General features: G+C 38.7%; 1 long non-coding RNA gene across 1 annotated transcript; it reads left to right on the top strand.

Annotated features, from left to right (window-relative positions):
- Positions 1 to 1709: 1709 nt before the first annotated feature.
- On the top strand, positions 1710 to 8342 carry LOC120585518 (uncharacterized). Its single transcript, XR_005648373.1, has 4 exons — positions 1710 to 1873; positions 2141 to 2399; positions 6573 to 7172; positions 8022 to 8342. It is a non-coding gene; the product is annotated as an uncharacterized LOC120585518 (long non-coding RNA).
- Positions 8343 to 22550: the final 14208 nt, after the last annotated feature.

Below are 22550 nucleotides of genomic sequence, written 5' to 3'. Positions count from 1 at the left end.
ACGTGTCAAAATGATTGCATACTTTTTTCCAAACGTTGGCTCCGAATGCAAAGATTGTAAGGATTCAGTCCATTGGATGAGATGTTGTTTTTAGAATTGATTTGCCTTCTCTGTTCATTCAGATCCAATTCGAGAAACAGGAAATTATTCTGGAATCTTCTTTCTCATTATGGTCTTGATGTGAAATCCATTTCGTGGTTGCTGAGCATCTTGAAAATAGAGTGGACGGTTGCAACTACATCTTCCTCTCTGGCTATTTTGCTATAACTGCCCAAATAAGAAATGATAAAACATTTTAGATCGCCTGTGACTTATTTTACTTGTCTTAATGTTGAATTTACTTAGTATTTTCAGCAGGAATTCTGTTTTAGGATCTATAAGGAGCATTCGAATATCTTACAGAATGTGGATCATTTAGAAATATAATTTATAAAAATGAATATGGTTTGAATGTTTAATAAAAATATTAAAATATAATTTGAATAATTTTCTCCTCTATTTAAAATTTTCTACCTGTACTAATTACTCTAACATACCTTGAGGTATGAAGAAATAAATTAACTATGTTTAAGTTATAATTAATTTTTGGCTAGGGCCTTGTAGAAAATAATATTTGAACAGGGAATATAACTGTGACTTTGAGGTTTCCATTTTCAGGCCGTATAGGCTAGAAGGCAACTATAATTAATTATTAGAATAACATTCATAAATCAAATCCATTCCAAAGAGAAGGTGATTTTTTTTTTTTTTTCTGACTTTGGCAGCCTTTCTCCCAACGTTTGAAAAGGTTTTTAAAGTTACTTTACCTGGGTAAAAAACATTTTCATCAGATGGCAAAATTTTACTCAGGCTTTCTATAGCTCTCCACATCCAAGTTGTGATTCTTCTTAAAGCAGAATTTAAAAAGATATGCAGGAATGATGCTTGAGGACATTATTTTTATTTTATTTATTTTTTTATTTAAGTACATCTTCAGAATAATTTATTTCAGGCCTGTTTAACAGGACTTTGGGTCTGGGGATCAGGGACAAAATGGATGAAACATTTCCAGTAAATTTAGTCCCAAACACACAGGTCCTGAAATACTTCGCATTGGTTTTCAAATAATTTAAACAACGAAGTACATGGTTGTGGATAAATGCATTCATTTTCCAACTCATGGCAAGCTAATTGCTCCTTTTACAGAAAATGTAGCTGAGTATTAGCAGTCGTTTGATAATGAATTTATTTGCATTCCTATGGGAAAGCAGCCACGGGCTGGCTGATAATACTGCGTTGGAACACCCTGGGGTGCGCAGGACACCTGGGACGGTCTCTAGCAGCAAGCCGTACAGCTCTGGAAACACACATCATAAAAGGGTACCTTTCCTATGCACAGATGACCCCAGATTGAGAGAGACAGAGGCAGGGACAGAAGGAGAAAGGGAGGGGACACACGTGAATATCGCTGGAGGACCAAAGTCGATTAAAAAAACAACACGATTGTTTTCTGGGTTTAATGGAAAGCCTGGGAGGTAACTTCGAAAACAAAGTGTACATTGAAAGAGTGTAGGACATTTACATATGAGAACATCGCATAGAAAGAAATTAGGGATTTTTCTTGTTATTGGCAGCCGACTGAATAAACCACCAATAAAATGAGAGTCTGTTTGCTCGTTTTTGTTGTCATCGTTGTTGTCGAATATAATCATAATAGGAGAGAGCCGAAAGAAAGGAAGACGAGGACCCGCCGAGGAAACGCATCTGGTGCACTGTAGTCGGTTCTTGTGAGTCCAAGTTTAGAGCGAGCGGCGTACACTGGAGCACGTCGTGGGGACACTGACTGCCAGCACGGGCGACGGCTCTCGAATCGATATTCTCCCGGTTTTAGAAGGTGAAGCCGTTTTATTTAAAGCAGTGAAGACTGAAGAACTTTCTCCAAACATAGGAAGAAGTCCTTCCTGAGCTCTAAGAAAGCTGTAGGAATGACAGGCGAGAGTCGTGGAGAGGGATCTTTTGACACCCACAGGGCACTGTTCCCCTAGTCATTTTGCTGTGCATCAGCAGAACAGTTTGTCTTACAAGGAGGGCGTGGGTTTTGCCTTACTGGGAATAATAGTCACTATACCCATCACAATTCAGTTTCGCTTTTTTAAAACAGAACTCATTCTAAGAAGATGTGGTGGAAAATAGCCACGTAATATGCCTCCAACGGGACTGAGCAGAGGTATCGCGCGGTCACCCTCTGCGTGTCAGTGTCTGGATTAACGACATCATTAGGAAGAGAAGGGAGACGCAAGGGGCTAGTCTCCAGGATGATCTGGCAAGATGGGGTGCCTGAAGGGGAAGGCCCTGCTTTGGTGACGTGACATACGATTCAAGAAGCAAAGACAGGGTCTACTGGGACGCCGCCCAGTTAGGTAAGAAGGTGCATCTCCCCATCCGGGTAGAACTCCTCCTACAAGCATGTGATTTGGAAGCTCTCTCAAGTTATTAGCTGCTGTTCATTCATTCATTCATTCATTCATTTTTGTTCTATTTTATCAGGCCTGTGGTCTCCTTTGAGTGATAAAGCCGTTCTGTGAGGTTCTCAAGAGTATCTTATATTTACAGCATTTCGAGGCCACCGTCGTTGCTGGATCATCACACTGTTTGACTAGTCCATCTTCCTCCACCTCGCAGGAGCCCGAGGGCTGCGCTCTGCTTCTTTAAAGCACTATGTGCATCTGAGCAGTAAACAGTGTCAGGTCCTAGCGGGTACCGTGTGCATTCATTAGGTCGGACAATCCTCGGGATCCCGTTACGTTCCCGTCACACCGAATGGTCCTGCCTGGCCGCTGCGAGCATCGTTCCATCCCTCATTCCAGCACTGATTTTTCTCCCGTTCTTTATTTCACGGCATAGAAATGGCTCTCACTTCTCACCTTTTTCCGGAGTGGGCTGTTACACGCGCGGGCAGGGAGGCTTTACTTCCCAGATTCCTAAGGCTTACACTCTGCTTCAAATCCCTTTGGAAACCGACTGGGGTATTGGTGCATAAAGAACGCCACACTTACTTTTAATAGAAATCACTGCTTTCACGGGAATGGTACATTAAAGATAATTTTCACAGGAAAATATTTTAAATACCTTTGTACAATTACCAACGCTCTGTATCAGGAATGTCATCTGCCTCAAACGACTTTTCTACAGCAGTAGAATTATTCATGGAGAACAATAATACACATAACTTTAGGATATAATCTTAAAAAATGGAAATAGAATATCAGATTAGTCTTTTTAAAGAACAACTTGTATTCACACATACCGTGTTTATGAGGGTTGTTTTGGAATAAAAATTCTTTGCAACTAAGATTAAATAATTTATTCGCAAAGCTACTTTTCAGCTAAATATTATAGTACATGCTTCTAAAATCTATTTCTCCCTTCACTTAAGTGGAAACAAATCTAGTTTTGTTTTTTTTTTCTGAGAACTTTTTTTTCTACTACCTCTCTTTAGTACAACTCCATTTTTACATGAGATATGCACCTTAATATTTTCTGCTCAGCAGTATAAACTTCCAGAAAGGACATTTTAAAAAATACACTGGCTCATTTAACTTCACCTCCGCCAACTGTAAGAAATTACACAGAGAGCTATGGTTACTCTGGAAAAAGGTGGACCATTTAACTCACTGGCTTTGGTTGCATAAATACTACTAATAATTTTAAAAACATTATTAGAACATTTATCCCTTCTGCTTTGTAATATATTTCGTTGTCCCTTTTAAACTAGGCTTTGTACAGTCTCATTTTTAATGTCTCAGATGAAAGAGCTTTCATAAGCCCTGAAAGGACATCCCGATTTGAATTAACTCTTGTTCAGAAAATTATTTCTGATGTTTAACTTCTACTCTCCTTTTTTTCATTGTGGCTCTTCAGACTTCCTCACGAAATTAATTTTTCTCATAATTTCCCCTTTAAATCATGGTACGTAATCTCAATATTTCACCTTTCTTAAGCACACGGTGCCATTTAAATATGCAGAAAACCTGAAGGTGAGTAAGATCTTTAATTTTTCACTTTTGATGAAATGATGCAGATGTTCTCACTTAAGCGTTGTTATCTCGATCTCATAAAAAAGATAGGAAACCCCCCCGGGACCTTTAGAATTTGTAAATTTCCTTGTTTATCTGATATTTCTATTTGGTGTCTAAACCACATCTCAAAATTATTACGCTCACAATGGAGCTGCTGATTTTCTTCTCTAAGCTGGATCTCAAAATAGAAATCTAGACACCCCTCTCCACCCTTTCCTTTTCCTCAGCCCCCTCTCACACTTAATCTGACATAAATTCTGGTGTTTGTAACTCCAAAGAGTAATCTGAATCCATCTATATCTTTTTATCTCTACTGACACCACCCTGGGGCAGGTCACCATTATTTCTTGCCTGAGTTTTCACAATCGTCTCTTATCTGGTCCGCTTCCATCCTCCCACTGTTTCTAATTTATTTTCACAAAGCAGCCAGAGTGATCTTTGTAACTCATGAGTCAGATCATGTCACTACCCACACTAAATCTTTCTGGTACTTTCCCCACTGTGCCCAGAATAAAATCTGAGTTGCTTGGTTTACCAGCTCAGGCTTCTATTTCCAACTTCCCCTGCCATCACACACGCATTCACCCCAGAATGCCCATCAGTGGGGTACATGCTCCAGCCAGACTGTCTTCCTCTCTCCTGTGACCATCCCAAACACTTCCACATCGGGGTCTTTTATTTTCTGTTCTTTATGCCTAGAATTCTCTTCCCCGCATTCTTTGCATGGCTAGCCTTTTCTCCTTCCTTTGGGTCTTGGCTTAAATGGCGTTTATTCAGGACATGGGATTTATTCAGGGAGCCCTTCTTTACCCACCATAACAAAAGACGACCTCTCTCATTATCACATCTCCCTCATTCCGTTATAACACCTCTCGAGATCTATAATTATCTCGTGGAATAAAATTATTGCTTCTTTATTTCTCTCACTGCCAGTAGAATATAAGCTCCAGCGCCATCATCAGCCATTTCTGTAAGGAACCATGGTCCCTTTAAGAGAAAAATGGTATTTAGAAACCAAGATCCAGAGGCTAAGTGTTCACATTGTTATCGGGGTCCATCATTTCCAATTCCTCTCAGTCGATACCGCTATATATCTCCATTTATATTTCATAGATTTATACATCTATCATCACTAGAAAACATGACCTATATTCTTCAAAAATGTCAAGGTCATATATGACAAATAAAGACTGAAGAATATTCCAGATTAAAGGAGATTAAAATGACATCATGTCTAAAGGTAATGTGTCATTCTGGAATGAATCCTGGCTTGGTAAAAATATATACTTTTTATATAGTATTTTATAGGCAGAATCGACATATTTTGAATATGGACTGTGGATTAGATAACAATATTGCATAAGTGTTAACTGTCTTGATTTCGTGCTGTGGTCATGCATGAGGACGTTCTCGTTCTCAGGAACTATATATACTGAAGAATTAGAGATAAGATGTCACCGTGTGTGCATCTCGCTCTCAAATGGTTCACAAGAAAACACACTCATACCTCTCTCTGCTCTCTCTTTCTCATCCATCTATTGTGAGAAATAGAGGATGAGAATAAATTACTGGCAAATGAGACAAGTTGTAAATAATTAAATCTGAATAAAGGTATAGGAGCGCTCTTTGTTTTACAACTTTGCAATAGGCTTATGTAAAAATCAAAACTTACAAAACATTTTCAAAATACACAATATAGTTGCATATTTTTATTTTTTTCCTATTGATACTGCCTTGAATGACTGAGGACCAAAACAGCATCTCTTTTCTTTACCAAAGAAAAAGTAAATTAAATACCTTAAAGTGAACAGCGGCTGTGTAACATGCAAAAACAGAATTTTTCACAAAAAACAAATAAAACCAAGACTTATTACTATCATTTTATTCTTAATTAGATACATTTTATAACTGCTTTACTCAACCATTACTAGTCACATCGGGTACGAAACCACGTAGAAAGAATATTATTGCTTAGTTTTGTTTTGTTTTTTTCCTTTACAAAGAGAAAATCTTCTAAACAGCTTAAACTTGCCTAAAGCAATTTCAAGATGACCCAACTCTCCCCAAGTGACTTCTCAAATTCTTAAGCTATTATCTTCCTGTTCAAACCCTTTTTCAAACTTTTCCCCAATTATATCAGCCATATAATTGCGAAGCTAACATTCCTATAGACTATCTCTATCAAAGGATCAGGATAGGGAATGATAAACCTCTTAACAAAAACTTAATTCTGATTCTTTTCCCAGATTAAGGTATCTTAGCAACCTGTGAAACATTTTATCTGCTGATTCTATCACTCTGAGCCCTCTGGTGAACCCTTGAATTGACCTTATACCTGCGTATTTCCCCTCTTGTTGGTTTTATTGGTCCAGGTTATAGAAAATGAGATCGGCAAACAAAAAGCAATGTGACCACACACGTCTAAATGTATTTAACCTTTAACACACAATTGGCTGTTTATAAACTTATGAACCAGAATCTTTATTTTTGTTTTCTGTCTCCTGGGAATCACAGGTCTAGCTCTGCTCAGTGGGTGGCAGTGATGAGGAATAAGAGCTTGGTTTTAGCTAATACAAGGATTTGAGATGAAAGAAGGCTCAGAGCTGAATACAGCCAGATCGCTGGGGCGGCCGGAGCAGCGAGAGGGAGCTGTGTTCCAGCTCTCAGGAGAACGTCCCTGGTTATATGACTCTGAGCTGGGTGACTACTTGCTAAGAGTGCCTTCGACTCCTCTAAACCAGTCCAAGTTCTCTGGCTTAGAGTCCTGGGAAGACTCGTGTAAAGATCGAAGATCTGCAGTCAATGGTGTTGTGAACCTGCTTGCTGCATACGCCACCACAGTCATCACGTGTCACAGTGTCTTCACCTGCCTTCCACCTCATGGGCCGCTCCACCTCCGTCTCAGACCTGAGCCCTCCTCATCTTCCTGACAGTGTGGAGGGTTTCAGAGTCAGTCTCTTATCATCTTTTCTGTCTCTTCTCATGAAGTGACCACATCCTCCCAAAGCCTTAGACATCATCTGGTCTCTGACACTGTCGCTTTGTTTTCCCTGAAGCCCAGATGTCTCCAGGCTGGGCTTTCTGCCTCCCATGCAGAGACCGCAGAGTTTGCAGGTGGGCATATGTCATAAGCACCCAAAACTTAATAGGTTCAAAACAAGCTCCTGATCTTAATTCCAAAATATCTATGATTCCTTCTAAAAATTCTCAGCTTCAGTAATGGGTGGGCAAGTCCATCCTTCCTGTTACTCAGGGCAAAAAATGTATATATATATTTTAGGGCAAATTAATTTTTGACTTTGCTTTTTCTCACATCCCTACATGCAATACCATTAGCAAATCCAGAGGCACTGATTTAAATATCCAAAAAATCAGAGCATGTCCATCCACTTTATTATCATCATTCTAGTCTGAATAGCATGATGTCTCGTCTATGCTATTGCAGTAGCTACTCATTGGTCTCCCTCGGTCCACCCGTGCTTCTATAAGCCACCTTGGGCACAATAGCCAGAGAGATTCTTTTAAAAAATATGTCAGAGGGTGGCACTCCTTCGGCCAGGTCCCTCTGATGGTTAGTCTGTACTTCTCATGGCTTAGAAGAGCCTGCCTGGTTTGGTCCCCAACCTATCTGCTACATGCACCACTGTGACCACAACTCTGTGATTTGCTCCATGTTAGTCTCGTTCACCATTTTTTTTCTATCCCATAAACAAGCCAAGCACACTTCCCCGTTAGCACCTCTGAACTCTGCTGATCACTCGGGCTGGGATGCGGTTTCCTCAGATACACTCAGCTTCTACAGGTCCCTGCACAGATGGCAGCTGATGGGAGTTCCCCGTCCACTCTTATCTCAAGCAGCGTCCCTTCCATCATTCGCGCCACCGCATGCTTCCTCTCCCTATTTAATTGTTCGTTTTTAGTATCATCGCTAATCATATTATTTATTTGTTTCTTGTCTTTCAGTCTCACCAAAATATCCACGGAAGCTATGGATATTTTCTCTATACCTAGGATGGTGTCAAGCAGAAGTGGATAACTCAATATGTATTTGTTAAATAAATTAATTGCATTTTTTCTAAATATAATCAACTACAAACCTTTCCATATTCTAAATAACATTCTAGAATAGGTCATTGAAATAAAGATTTGCAGCAATTGAGGAAAGGATGTAAATTACTTGTTATTCGTGTGGTCTCTTTTAAGCTCATCTGTAAAATGGGGACAATGATATCTTCCTAATCTACTACGAAGGGTTAGCGTGAGCACTAAATGAGATGATGTCTCTGAAGCATTCGGATTCTACCCAATATTACAATATCCAGTCTTTATATGACATCTTGTATGTGAGAAGTCCTTTGTGCTTCACTGAATTTCTGATGTTTTATTTTGCCTATATTTTTTTAAGTGAAAGATTGCTTAACATAAGCTTGGAAGGTTTCTCATTAGAAAACATCACTATTTACTTTGTCCTATTAACATTATTATCGATAACCCTAGGTGAAAAATTTGAAAGCATGCTAAATTTCATAGATGCTAAAATCCTGGGAAGAATAGCTAATTCATGTAGAAAAACGTCACTGATCTTGACCTTCGGCTGAGATAACTTGCTGCACAAAGAGGAGAAATCTGCACTTTGACATCATGTCAGCCTCACAACAAAACTGAACAACCAGGCGTTAACATACTCTGACCCAAACATGGAAACTGAGTCTCAGAGAGGTTATATCACTTTCTTATGGTCGTAGAGCTAATACGATGTTAGCTGGATACAAACGAATAACTCTCTAACTTTGAAATTTATGCTCTTTCCATTATGCTGCTAAGATTCTCTTGTAGAGCATGAAACAGTAGCAATCAGAATCTAAAGGAGGGTTAAGTAGCCTCACAAATAAAACTTGACATTACTCTTAAGCCATCTGCTATGGCTGTGGAAGCACAATGTAATCGGAGCTGAGATTGTGGTACTAGATTGCACAGCCCAGGTCTGCACTGTGCCGGTCAGATCAGTCTTGGAATTATGTTTGAATCTGGATGTCATACTTTAAAGACTATAGAAAAACTGAAGATTATTCCAGGGAAAGTAACCAGGATGTCTAAAGTCCTCACAAAATATCCTAAGAGAAACGGTGGATGGAATTAGGGATGCCTTAACTGGCGTGGGGGAGGGCAATGGTCGGAAGTTACTGACAGTCGCATAGACCAGAAATCTCAAGTCATTGAAAGTGGCTCCAAAAAATAAAACTATGAGTAGAAGCTAAGTTTCTTAGGTGAATTATGCTGCTTTGGGAGTTGAATTCTCTGTTACTGGAAGAGTTCAAGAAACATAAAACAAAACAAAACATAACAACGCAACAAAAAACCCAGATGCTCACAGTAGAGAAGTTTCAAGAGGAATTCAAGTATCAAAGGGGTGACTGAACGAGGTCACCTTTGGTCCCTGGGACACTTGGGTTTCATGCTATGTTGGAAAAGGCTGCCAGTCTGCATCCACCCATTAGCGGGTTTAGGCCTAGTGATTAGACAGCTCTCTCGCTCTGCTTACAGAGCTAAATACAGATTTAATTAAAATTAAAATCTTATCTGCGTCTCAGCTGAGGCCTCCCTGTTCCCAAGAGCAGAATAAAATAGATGTGGACCCCTGAGATAAGATACTATGTGAATTACTGGAGTGGAAGGTGGGTCAGGAGGAGACTTTTGCATTCCTTATATTTCTAGGTCTCTGACCTAGCATTGAGGTGAAACGAAGTTTTTTAAATTAAACAATACAAAATGAAACTAAAGACACTCTACATTGCAGTGAAGTAAATAAATTGGACACGAGGTGTTTCTGATTTTAAATGTCCCTGGGCCACCCACCTACAGAGGACCACCACTGGACCTTTAATCCATGTTGGTCCCCTGCTCAAAAAGCTCAATGTCCCTTCTCTCTTCTCTTTCCTCTCAGATCCCATCCCATCCCTGATCCTCATTTCCTCCCTCGGAACTGCCCACCCTTGAAGGGCAGCTCTCTCCAGCTCCCAAACTTCAAATCTACCTCAGACCCATCGTCACAAACCAAAACTCACCAAGGTCCTCAGTAGAGAACCTGCTTGTGGGAGAAATCATCATCTTTTGAAAGAGTATTAGTATCAAAAAGCAATTATTAATATTTCAAATTGCATTAGTTTATCATACAGTAGAAAAGATTTTGTATCTCAAAATGTGATGACTAGCAGTACGCTCCTCACGGTGTTGTCTGGTTTATATTAAATAATGCACGCAGATGGTCAGTGTTTGCATTAGCCGCCATTACTAATAATGTTTCCTGACTCAGAAATCTTTTTTAATTTTCTAAACTCATAATAAAGTATTCGATGTCCACTGAAAATTTAGCTTGAAAGACTCTGAAGAGTGTACTGAGGATATTTACCTCCAATATTTTTTCTTCTGCCTATCATTTGCCAAACTGTCACTAAGATTTCTTGAAAATACACTTCAATGGTACTGTATTGAAGGCAATTTATTTGACTGGCAGAATGATAAAGGAACTATTAGCAAATGCATTTTACCAATTTTATAACTCTCCCTGGTAGCATGATACGAATACTTGATACTGTGATCCTAAATAACAAAGCTGACCTTTGGCGAAACCGTAAATTAGAAATTGTTTAATTTAGTACCAAATTTCTTTTTGCTAAATCCTTATCGCAGCCTTTGACAAAGTTCCAGCCCTGTGCTGTCAGATGTGATAGCCACTATCACATGTGGCTATGTGCATTGAAATTAAAATTAAATAAAACTGAAATTTTAGTTACCCAGTTGGACTCACCACATTTCAAGTGCTCAAAAGCCATGTGGCTGGTGGCTACGGTGTTGGAGAGTGAATATAAAACATTTCCATCATCGCAGAAAATTTTATTGGATGCTGCTGCCCAAGAAGCAAATAACTTTTATCCTTCCTTGGCCTGGCACCTTCAAAACTGCTGCCCGTTAGGTGTCAGCACTCTGATGCCTTTTTTCTCAGAGATTTTTCTGTCTTTTGTCTTATACTATCAACTGGTAGAAAACCCAAGGCTGCAGTGCTAACAGGAAGTGGGCTTCAGGGAAATGAATGGCTAACCTTTCATCTCCTATAGCAGTACGTTTTAGAAAGAGGCCTAGGATGACTGCTCTCACAGTCAGCTGGCAGAGTTATTTAAATTTGAGATTCTTGGGGCTCCTGTTAGACCTTCTGACTCTGCATTTTGAACGAGCTTTCTCAGTCATTGCTGTGGCGTGCTGAAGTTAGAGAAGCCATGGAGAGAACAGCCACTATTGGTATCTAATTACTAAGAACCTTACAGGTGGATGTTAATTTGCATAGGAATGGAGAGCAATGCTAAGTTTAGGTACCAGAGAAGATACTTTTGGAGAAGGATTATTTTTGTTGCTCTTAATATTATACAATAGAAGGCTATCTACGCATAGGCTCATTGCAGACCTACTGACTAGTGTGATTCAAAGTGATAAAGCCCACTTACGTACTAAGAGAATTAAGAAAAAACAATTGCTCTTGACATGAGTTATTTTTAATGTTTTGAAGTCAGGTTTCCATTTTTAATGCTTACGTTTTATTTTATTTTATTTTTTTACTGAGGTATATAATTGACAAAATTGTAAGATTTTAAGGTGTGCAATGTGATGATTTGATATATGTATACATTGTGAAAGGGGGAATCATGTTAACTTGTAATTTGGTTTTATGTCATTTACAATTGATTTGATTTCATGTCATTTGAAAATTTCCCCTTTAGAATGAAGTAATTAAAAATACTTTTAAAGTAAAAATTAGTGGAGAAAGAAAAAACAAGGAAAAACAAACAAAAATGGACTTAAATAAAATTGAAAAATGTTTTACTGACTAGACAGAAAAGAAAAATGTCAAAACCAGAAGCAAACCAAACAGTGGAAAATGCTCTGATAAGACTTCAAAAACAAGGAAAATATAATTAAACGGTACTAAGAATAAAAAGGGGAAAGTATAAACATGGGTACAGACAATATTTGGATGACTATAAATAAGACAATCTGTTAGAAAAATCTAGAATGAAGCTCTGTTATCCAGACTTATCATAGAGCCATATAAATCAAAGCAGGGTAATTTGCTAGGTATCGATTAGAACAATAGAATAGAGAACGAGGGGCCTCTTATAGGACAAAGGTGGCACCGCACCGATAAGCATCAGGGGAAACAAGTGACTATCTACTTGGAAAAATATAACATTAGATCTCAAACTTGAATCACAATGCGATTCCAGATGACAAATCAAACCAGAAGAGCGAAGAAACCAGATGCAGTTAAAGAACTACTTTATCTTCCCTTTACCGAATCTATCCATTTGTCTACCTCTGAACCCTGTATTCTGGCCAAATGGATAAAGTCTTCCTACTCTAATCCAAGTTGTTTTTTTTTTTTTTTTTTTTTATGCAATCGCACACTGGGTCCTTCCTCCTCCAGCTACTCAGGTCTGAAACTCCTCTCTCCTTATCTCACCAATTTCTCAGTGATTTTATAGAATTCCTACAACACGCACATGCTCTAAAGTACTCAGATAAGAGAGACCCATCCCAGATTTCTAGTTCGCCTCTAGTCTCATCTCTCTCCTTTAAGACAAAACCCATCACGAGCGATCTGCACTCACCTCCCACGCGGTCCGTTCTCAGTCAGACTCACATTCCCACCTCTCTTCGGACGCCACTCTTAACAAGATCACCAAAGGCTCCCGCATCGCTAACTTCTCTGCCCTCGACACAAATGAATCGCTTTTCACATTGTGTACCCCTTTCTTCACTTGGCTCTGGCACCGAATTTACCCTGGAAGAATAAAGCTTAGGCTGCAAAGAACTGTGCATTTGTAACAAGTTTTCTTTTTAAAGAGGGGTCTCGACATTGTATTAGTATTTGGCCTCCCCCAAATATACATTAGCCCCTGTTTAGTGCCTGTGTTTTAGGCTCCTGATTTTCACTGAAAGGTAGTAATTAAGAGCATAGGCTCTGGAATCAGAGTATTTGAGTTTTAAATTGTTTTTCTATAGTTTTGAATAGTTTCATACGTAAAAATAAAAGTTATACATTTTTTGTATAGTAATAAATAAATAAAATAGGCTTTAAAAAATGCAAATTACTCACATTTTTAAAAAAATATAAATGACAAATAGATTCAATAATAGATATGAAGCTTTACTGAAGAGCAAACACTTAAAAATGGCTAAAGTAGTCAAAGAGCTATATTTCTAACCAGTACCCACTTTTCATAAAGTAAACACACAAACACACATACACACCCTCACCAGGCTAAAATGGTTTTATATATGAATTTGATCAAATCTTTAACAAGCAGAAAATTCTTACATAATTTAACTCTTCCTGAACACAGAAAAGTGGCAGACCATCAAATCCATTCTCTGAAAACTTCATAACATTAATGTCAAACCCAGGAAAATAACCGTGAAAGTAAACAAAAAATAAAACACTCAGTCATCAATCTATTTTATCAAGAGATATAACATTTCTAAATAAAATATTCGCAGATCGAATACAGTGCTATATTGAAAATGCGATACTTTATAATGTAATAAAAGTTATAATAAAAATATAACTATGGTTCTACATTAAGAAATCCATTAATATAATTTACTCATTAACTAAGGAGAAATAAATATAATCATTTGAGAAGATCCTGAGACTATTTTCAATAATATTCATCTCTCGTTTGTAAACATTATTATTTTTTTTAGTAAGCTCAATATGGAAGGAAAATTCCCTAACTTAATGAAGGATATCTACCGGAAACCAAAACGACTATCAAAATTAATGATACAACACAGTAAGTATTAAAGTTTGTATAAGAAAAGGTGTCTGCTTTCACTACTATTATTCTGTGTTATTCTGTGGGTCTTAACCAATATAATAAGATAAGAAAAAGAAACATGATTATTGTTAGAGAGAGAAAATTTATTATTACAGAAAATTGACAGTAAGAGAGCTTAGTAAGTTACAAGGTGAACACATAAAAAACAACAGCTTTCCTATAATCTAAGAAAAACTAATTAGAAAATGTAATAAAAATAACCAAAATCTATGAAAAATACTAAACCTATAAAATTAAAATATCGTTACCTGATTAAAGGATAGTCATACCAAATTCTCGGAAGGTAAGATACAAGAGTGTAGGGGTGCTAATTGTTCTGAATATTATTCTATAAATTCTAACTAATGAGTTGACTCTGAGTTTATCTTGAAAACGAGTCAAGGAAATTTTGCAATATAGTAATAATGAGAAGAAACTCGCTTTATCGGATATTAAATATATATCCTAAATTACCATAATTAAATTGTATGGTCAGGTACAGGCAAAGAGATCCAGAAGCACATGAACTTCTAGATGAGATTCAGTATGTAATAAAGGTACCACTTTGCATCACTGGAAAGCAAAAATCTTGCAAGAAACAGTATTGGGATAACTAGCTATGTATTTATTTAAAAAACAATAGAATGAAGATATTATACTACACTTGAAACAAAGACCTTAAGAAATAACATTATAAAAGTAGCAGAATAAAAAAAGAGGGGTGGGGGAGGGACGAGAACTGTCTGAGTATGGCGCGAACCTCAAGAGCAGAAGAGCAATATATTGACAGATCTAACTACATAAATTTGAAAAGTGTCTACGCTGTCCAAGATCTTACACATAAAATCTAAAGAAAAATACCTTTAAATTTTTATATTTCATCTGTTCAGAATATCCACATATTCATTATTTTATATTTGTTTTAATACTTAATGTATATCTAATTTTAACATTTACAGTACATATATAGAAAATAATGAATAATAATGAAATAGGCAACATTATATATATGTTGTACCAAAAAATATATTCTACATATTTTTGATAAAATATTACTAACTCTTTTGCAGAAATAAGTCTTAACTACAGATTAACAAAACATAAAAATGTAAAAAACAGAAAGAAGCAATTCACTACAGAAAGACATTAAAGGCTAAAAAGGTAGAAAGATCTCAAAACTCACTAGTGACAGATAAATATTAATAAAACAATAGTAAGGTAATCTTTTTGTACATTAAATTGATAAGAAATTAAAATTCTGATAATACACAATGTTAATAGAAGCATGGAGAAATGTGTAATAATATACATTATTAGGAGATTCTCAGAACTAACAAAATTTAAAATATTCAATCCATCGGTATAGCAATTTTACTTCTAAAAATCCTACAGGTAGAAATATAACTAGGACACAATGCAACAATAGCTGCAAAAGCAAAACTGAGAGACAATCGAAATGCTTATCAATAGAGAATGGCTAAATAAAAAAATCATATGTCCATCATGAAATACTATATAACTATGAAACAGAATATATTGTCAGGGAAAGATCTCCAAAATTTGTTTGAAAAATCAACATATACAAACAAAGAAGGCATGATATGATCCCATTTCCGTTATTAAAAATAAACATAACAAAATGAACCACGTCCCCCCCTAACTCTATATCAATATTTGGCGAATATCCTAGGCATCATCTCAGATGTATAAGTATCCAGTTATTTATTGTCCTTGTAATCAGTTAAATCTGATTCCAGACCTATCTTACTTGTTTCATAGATTCTCAATTCCAGACGCCCTGGGTCCTGCTCTGCCTTCACTGGTTACTGCCCCTTACATGGAGGAAGTTCTAACCTTCAGCCCATCACTGTCCACACTGACTCCTTACGTTCTAAGCCAGGAATATACACTAGAAATCTGGTGGATTTCTGCTTTCCTTGCACATGTGGGATAGAGAGATCCTTGTTGAAGTAGAGAGCCCTTGTTTAACACCCCATCTTCTTGGGAGGACTCTTGGGTGGCCCTGGGAAGTCTTGGTACCTGGGATGAGAAGCCCAGACAGGAGGGGCCTCCCTCTCCATGCGCACACACTCCCCAGACTTCCATCCTTTAGTTTGGGGTAAATTTATGCTCGCTCCCCTGACCCTCAAAAATTCTCTCTTTTCTCTCTAGTTTCTTCAAAGGTACCTAGGGAATCTCTTACACGAGTTAAAATTAGTGTAAAAAATCAGTGTAAAAGCCTAGAGGAAAACATCTTGGAGCCAGTTCTGTTTTTTATCCTTGCTAAAAAAAAAAAAAAAAAATTCTCGAAGAAAGAGGAATGTAAAGTCTGCACAACTGGCTGGAATGTAGAGCATTAATTTGGGAAATGACATTTTATCGAGTTCACACCATCCAGTTGGACCATAAAAAGATAAACTAAGAACTAAAAAATTTCTAAAGGTTCCAACTGATGGTAATTGAACAAAAGATCCATCACCAATAACAAAGAAAAAAAGATATGTGTCATTCACCATGAGTTAATTTAAATGGTGAATTATTACATTATCAATATTAAATAAAATAATGTCATTTCAAAAGAGATGAAATAGTAAGATAATGCAGTAGTATTAACAAAATTCCATCAGGTTCACGCTTTCCCAAATGACTGGTTTTGCTGCCTAAACTGAGAACAAAACTAAATCATTGGCTCTCGTCTCGCCTCACTCCTGGCCGCATCTCCCGCCATGGTCTTCTCTTCCCTGTTCTGTTCCATTCATTCTTTCCCCCTTGCTCCTCTTTGAAGAGGCCACATCTGCCTGTGAAACGCTGATCCTTTAAAACATCATCCAAACTCAACTGTGGATGGACTCCACGACCTAAAGTCGGCGATGTAGGAGTTATTTCATAAACATGGCACATTTCCAGGTTCTTCGTATGAGCACTGACATTAACTGAGCGTGTCAGTGTGACGAGTTCTTTCTCATTCAACATTCCTTAAGGAAGGTGTGATTTTTATCCCTATAATACAGATGAGGAAATTGAGAATATGTCAAAGTGGAGAATAAAATGTTGTCTTAACCAGTATTCTATACCAGTTCCTCTGAGGTTATGTATGAGTGGGGCCAATATGTATTATAAGTGGAGGTCCTTTGCAGTCCTACAGATTAAAGAAAAAACTTGTAGAGTTTTCTTGCAATGGTTGGCATAGGTTTTGCTCAATCTCAATATAAAATAACTCTTTGTCAATGTACACACACACGCGCGCGCGCGCGCACACACACACACACACACACACACGAGTACTATCCATGTTTTCCCCCAAAGCTATAAAAAGCTTACCTAATCTAAAAAAAGATATTCAGCTTCACATCTTATGAGATCCTATATGGTTTTAATATCTATCCTGCCCCAGAGCTATCTCCCAACAATAAACTATACATAGGAATCACAGTGTAAGGGGAAAATAAAGATATACAGTGACACCAATATGTGAAAACAAAACATCTGGAAACTCAGTGAAAATATTAATAAACTCAGTGAAAAATTCAGTCAAACTTTTTGATATTATGGAGACAAAAATAAATGAACAGTTTAGCTCAGTTGAATAGATATTTTGGTATTATCTGAAATTAAAGTGTTCAAATTACTGTTTTCGTATCATCCTTCCATGAATCAGGCCATTTTATTATAGTCTTAGGTCTGTTTATAAATAGGTGAGGTAAAAATAAATGTTGAAGTTTTTGCTCAATGGATTGTATTCTATTAAGAGTAACAAGAAATTAGATCTGTATTATGACGATTTTCATTCCAAGGACTGTATTTTAGAATTTTGGTCTGGGAATGGTGTAATGTTTGAAAGATATTCATATATGAATAACTCAAATCTCTTGACAACATTAACTAAGTAGATTCTTCTAAAGATATTTTCTTTTACACTTTAAGAGCCAGCCCCGGAAAATTTTGGCATGTGGCCTTGAGGAGAAGAAGTTGGCCAAAGACAGAAAAGAATCCCAGAGGTGGCCCCCGAGGACGGAAATTGTGGTGGCCTTGAAAAGACGCAGCTTGGGGGAGATATGTGGGAACTTATCTGGAGGAGCCCATGGACAGGTGGGCAAGGTCCCGGGAGAGGAGAGAAAGACTTGTGCCTCCATTCCTATTTTGTTTCTTAACTTTCTATTATGATAAAATACACATAATGTAAAACTGGCCATTTTACATGTACGATTCAGAGGCATTCAGTATATTCATACCGTTGTGCAATGATCGCCACCAGAACGTTTCATCATCCCACTCTGAAACTCCATGTCCATGAAACAATGAATATTCCCCTTGTGACAACTTTTCTGCTTTCTGTCTGAAATCTCTCCGCTCTGGGTACCTCACATGCCATAGACGGAGTATTTGTGTCCTCTGCCCAAACTCATGTGTTGAAACCCTAATCCCTGGCACGATGTATCAGGAGCTGAGCCTTCGGGAGGTGGTTTGGTCACCAGCGCAGAGACTTCGTGAACTGGATGGAAACTCTTACAAAAGAGGCTGCAGAGAGCTCCCTTGTCCTTTCTGCCATGTTGGGGACACAGCAGGATGACTGTCTATGAACCAGGAAGGAAGTTCACATCAGATGTGAACCTTCCAGTGCCCTGATCTTGGACTTCCCAGCCTCCAGAAGGTGAGAAATAAATGTTTGTTGTTTATAAGCCACCAAGCCTATGGTATTTTGTTATAGAAGCCTGAACTGACTAAGAAATCATGGAAGTGGAAACACGCAATACTTGTCCTTCTGTGTCTGGCTTATTTTACTTAGCATAACACTTTGAAGTTTCTTCCCTGGCTTAGCACGCATCAGAGTATCCCTCCTTTCAAAGGCTGAATAACATCCCATCGTATGGATGAACCACATTTTGTTTGTACATTAATCTGTCGATGGACATTTGGGTTTTCTATCTTTTGGTTATTGTGACTAATGCTGCCATGAACACGGGTGTACAAATATTGCTGTGAATCCCTGCTTTCAATGCTCTTGAATATATACCCAGGAGTGGTGTTTTTAAATTTTAGAACTTCTTATCAAAATACAACATAGAATGGCACACAGATTATAAGTGTTCAGCTTAGTAAATTGCCCTTAAGCAAACATGCCCACATTACCAAGCACCAGCACCTCACCAGCACCTTGGTCCCACCCTCCCGGTCCCCAACCCTCTCCAGGGGTGCCCAATCTCCAGACCAGTCTTGTCTGATTTTAAACTTTATATAAATAGAACCATACGATATGTGCTCATTATTTTTTACTCAACATGATGTTTGTGAGACTATAAAAAATATGTTTTGAAGGTTAACATCATACATGGGAGATCTTAAAAAATTCATGTTGTCACAATATAGTTTCCATTTGTCCATTGTCACTGATATAGAATATTCCTTTATGTGAGTATTGAACGATTTATATTCTCATTCCACGATCAATCCTTATCGTGCATCCAACCTTCACTCTTTCCTTCTTACAAAAAGCACAGATGGTTGAGAGACACACTCGTAGAAAGCAGGTGTTGGGTTTCAGGTCCTACCATTTTCGCCTTTATACTATAAGAGAAGAACTTAATGAGGCAACTATATATTTTGTCTTAAATAAAAGCAAACAATAACAGCTTGGCTTTCAATCCATATTTAGGGCTCTCCTTGATGGGCCAGGACCCCCATTCCGCTGGGGCTTGCTGATGACTAATGAAATTATTTTCGCTTCTTGTATAGGAATATTTACCTAGGCAACCTGGCGATTTTTTCTTTTCCCCTCAATATCAAAGGGTGATGCGATGTTATTAGTCTTCCTATATTTTAATACGAATGCAGTTTAGAGGCTTGTCATTGGACTTGTATTTCAAAGAGCCGAAGTAGGGTGGCCGCGAGGTGTGGGAAGCAAGAGAAGGTACCTAGCGTTCTTCTGTCAACCCAAAGATTTATAACTCCTGGTACGTTCAGTGGCTCCTGTTGACTTAACTCTCCATCCAAACCCCTCCTCTCTAGCAGCCCCAGACCGCCAGATTCCAGACTGATTCGCCACTTCCTCCTGCACGATTATCCTCAGACGCATTCTAGCCTGTTCCTCTAGTCTCTGCAGCCCCCTCCGCCCCTGCCCCCCCGCCCCCCACCCCTGCCCCCAGTGACCATGTGGAAGAGCTGACACTTTCAAACTCATGGTGTGGAATGTCTTCTGCCTTAAATTATTTGTCCCTTAGGAACGATCCTTTTGGATGGATAGCAAATGGCACTGATCTACTGTTTGTTTTATCGACAGTTATTTTATATTTCGGATGATCAAGAAACTTTGATAATAGGGTATGAAATAAAGGGAGAATGACTAAAAAGCCTCAAGCCTTTGGGTAAATTGGATCCAGAGCTTCTGCCTTTACAGATTGCAGCAAACTCTGCTTACGTTGGTTCCTCTTGTGTCTATGGCAGTGAGATTCAGTGCAAAGGACATGAGTGTCCCCCAACCCCGAATTCAAATGTTGAAACGCTAACCTCGACGTGACCATATTTGGAGACAGGGCTTTTAGGAGGTAATTATGATTAAATGAGCTCCTAAGAGTGGGGACTAAGGACTGGTGGTCTTAAAGGAAGAGACGGATCTCTTTCGAGAGGACACAGTGAGTATACAGTTAGGACACAGTGAGACGGAAGCCACCCGCATGCCAGGATGGGGGCCGTCACCAGGATCCAAATCTAGAGTCACCTTGATCTTGGACTTTCCAGCCTCAAGAAATGCGAGACGTATACTTTTGTTGTTTAAGCCACCCAGTCTGTGGCATTTCACTGTGGCAGCCCGAGCTGACTGATATAATGCATCTTACAGCTAGAGCCCTACGTCCTTGAATGAGTCATTTAAGCTCTTTGAGACTCAGTTATCTAATTTGTCAATTGTCAATAATACTCCTTATTCCACTCCAGCAGCTAGGAGGATTAATGAAATAATATATCCAAAGTATGATGGATACAGAGTAAATTCTTAAAAATGTTATATCCTCTCCCCTTCCATCCTGTTTCATTTTTTAGAAAACTGAAATATAACTGACATGTAATATCATACTATCTTTTTAAGTGCACAACATAAAGATTCGATATTTGAATATGTGTATTGTGAAATGACCACCACGAACAGCCTAGTTAACGGCCGTCACCACACACCGTTGTATAGTTATTAATAGTGGTGCTGGGGTTCGTGCCCACGTCTGGCTGGCTCCCTGGCTGTGTCCTTAATCATTTTCTTATTCTCAGGTGTATGGCCATTGTTCAGGCCACCGAAAGAGCACAGGAGACTCGCTCCCCACTCTCATGTACCTCACCGTCTAGCAAGAAAGGCAGAAGTGAAAATCAATAATTAGTAAATAGTGTGATAAATGTTAAATTTGCACAGGGTGTTACTGAGTACAGAGCACAGGTGCCAACTGTCTGAAGAGGCCAGGAAATAGTTCCAGGATCAGCTCGCTGGACACACGAGGGCGAGGACATCTCGGGCTGAGGGGAGAAAGGCTCAGAGGCTTAAGTTGAAGGGTCATCGGAGATATGTGTATCATCCTGGGTGCCCGGAGTGAAGGACACACTCTAGGGACACTCAGTAAACGAAGCCGAGGAGGTTCGCTGAGGCCAGGCTGGGCAGGACATCCCTATGACATAAAGTGACATCTAGACTCTCTGCTACAGAACATACATGCAATAAAGCTGTTCTTCCACATCTCCTGCCTGAGACAGTGTTTCTTAATAGGAAGGTCTGTGTCCTGTTTCCCTTGGGGATCCAAAGCCAGCAGCGGTTGTTACCCAACCAGTACCAGTTGAGTGAAAGGTGAATGAATGGCCAAATGAGTAAAAGAACAGCGTCAAGGCTATCACGGTATATACTCTGCCTGCGGGGTACAGGGGTAGAGGGCACCAGGAATGGGGTGACAGCGATGAAGAGGAAATGAGGCCACATTGGAAAGTCATTCAGGGGAGAAACTGTCATTAGCCAATAGAGAAGACCCAGAGGCTGGGCTGGGGGCAGGATCAGGTGAAGCGGAGAAGGAGGGAAGCAGATTTCTAGAGAACACAGTTGGGTTTCCTCTTGAGCTGGCAGCGGTTGGCACCTGTTAGTTAGGGTTCCCGGTTGTCTCTCGGGTTTGGAAGCTGGAGCGAAGGGTCATGTTATTATAACCATGACAGTATCTGTTTACACTGAGAGGCAGTCTATATAGGCAGAGAGAGCGAGTTCTGGGGTCAGACCTGAGGAATGAACGAGACCTTTTCAGAGATGGACACGTGTTACAGAATCTTCTCTGTCAGCAAGGGTAGAGAAGGGCGAGTCTAGAATGTGGGCTAACGAGAAGTAAGGGGGATGATGCATCTCGAGGCATGAAATCTAAGAATTCAAGGGGGTATGTATTCAGCAGTATTAAACTCTGCAAGAGGAGTAAATTTAGCACGATTTGCTCTGTGTTGTTCAGCAGTATATTTATCGGGGGAAACTATATGGTATCTATGGAATTAATTTTAAAACAATTTTAAGAGTTTATATTTTTTTCCCATGAGTTGGATGCATTTTATATTCAGCAGTGGAAATGGAACATTTTAGAAAAGTAAATCATACACAGAAATGACATTTTCATGA

The sequence above is a fragment of the Pteropus medius genome, unplaced genomic scaffold (assembly GCF_902729225.1).
Source record: "Pteropus medius unplaced genomic scaffold, Ma_sr-lr_union100, whole genome shotgun sequence".
NCBI classification, from domain to species: domain Eukaryota; kingdom Metazoa; phylum Chordata; class Mammalia; order Chiroptera; family Pteropodidae; genus Pteropus; species Pteropus medius.
The sequence above is the reverse complement of the archived record's forward strand: the minus strand, read 5'-3'. Positions and strand labels throughout refer to the sequence as shown.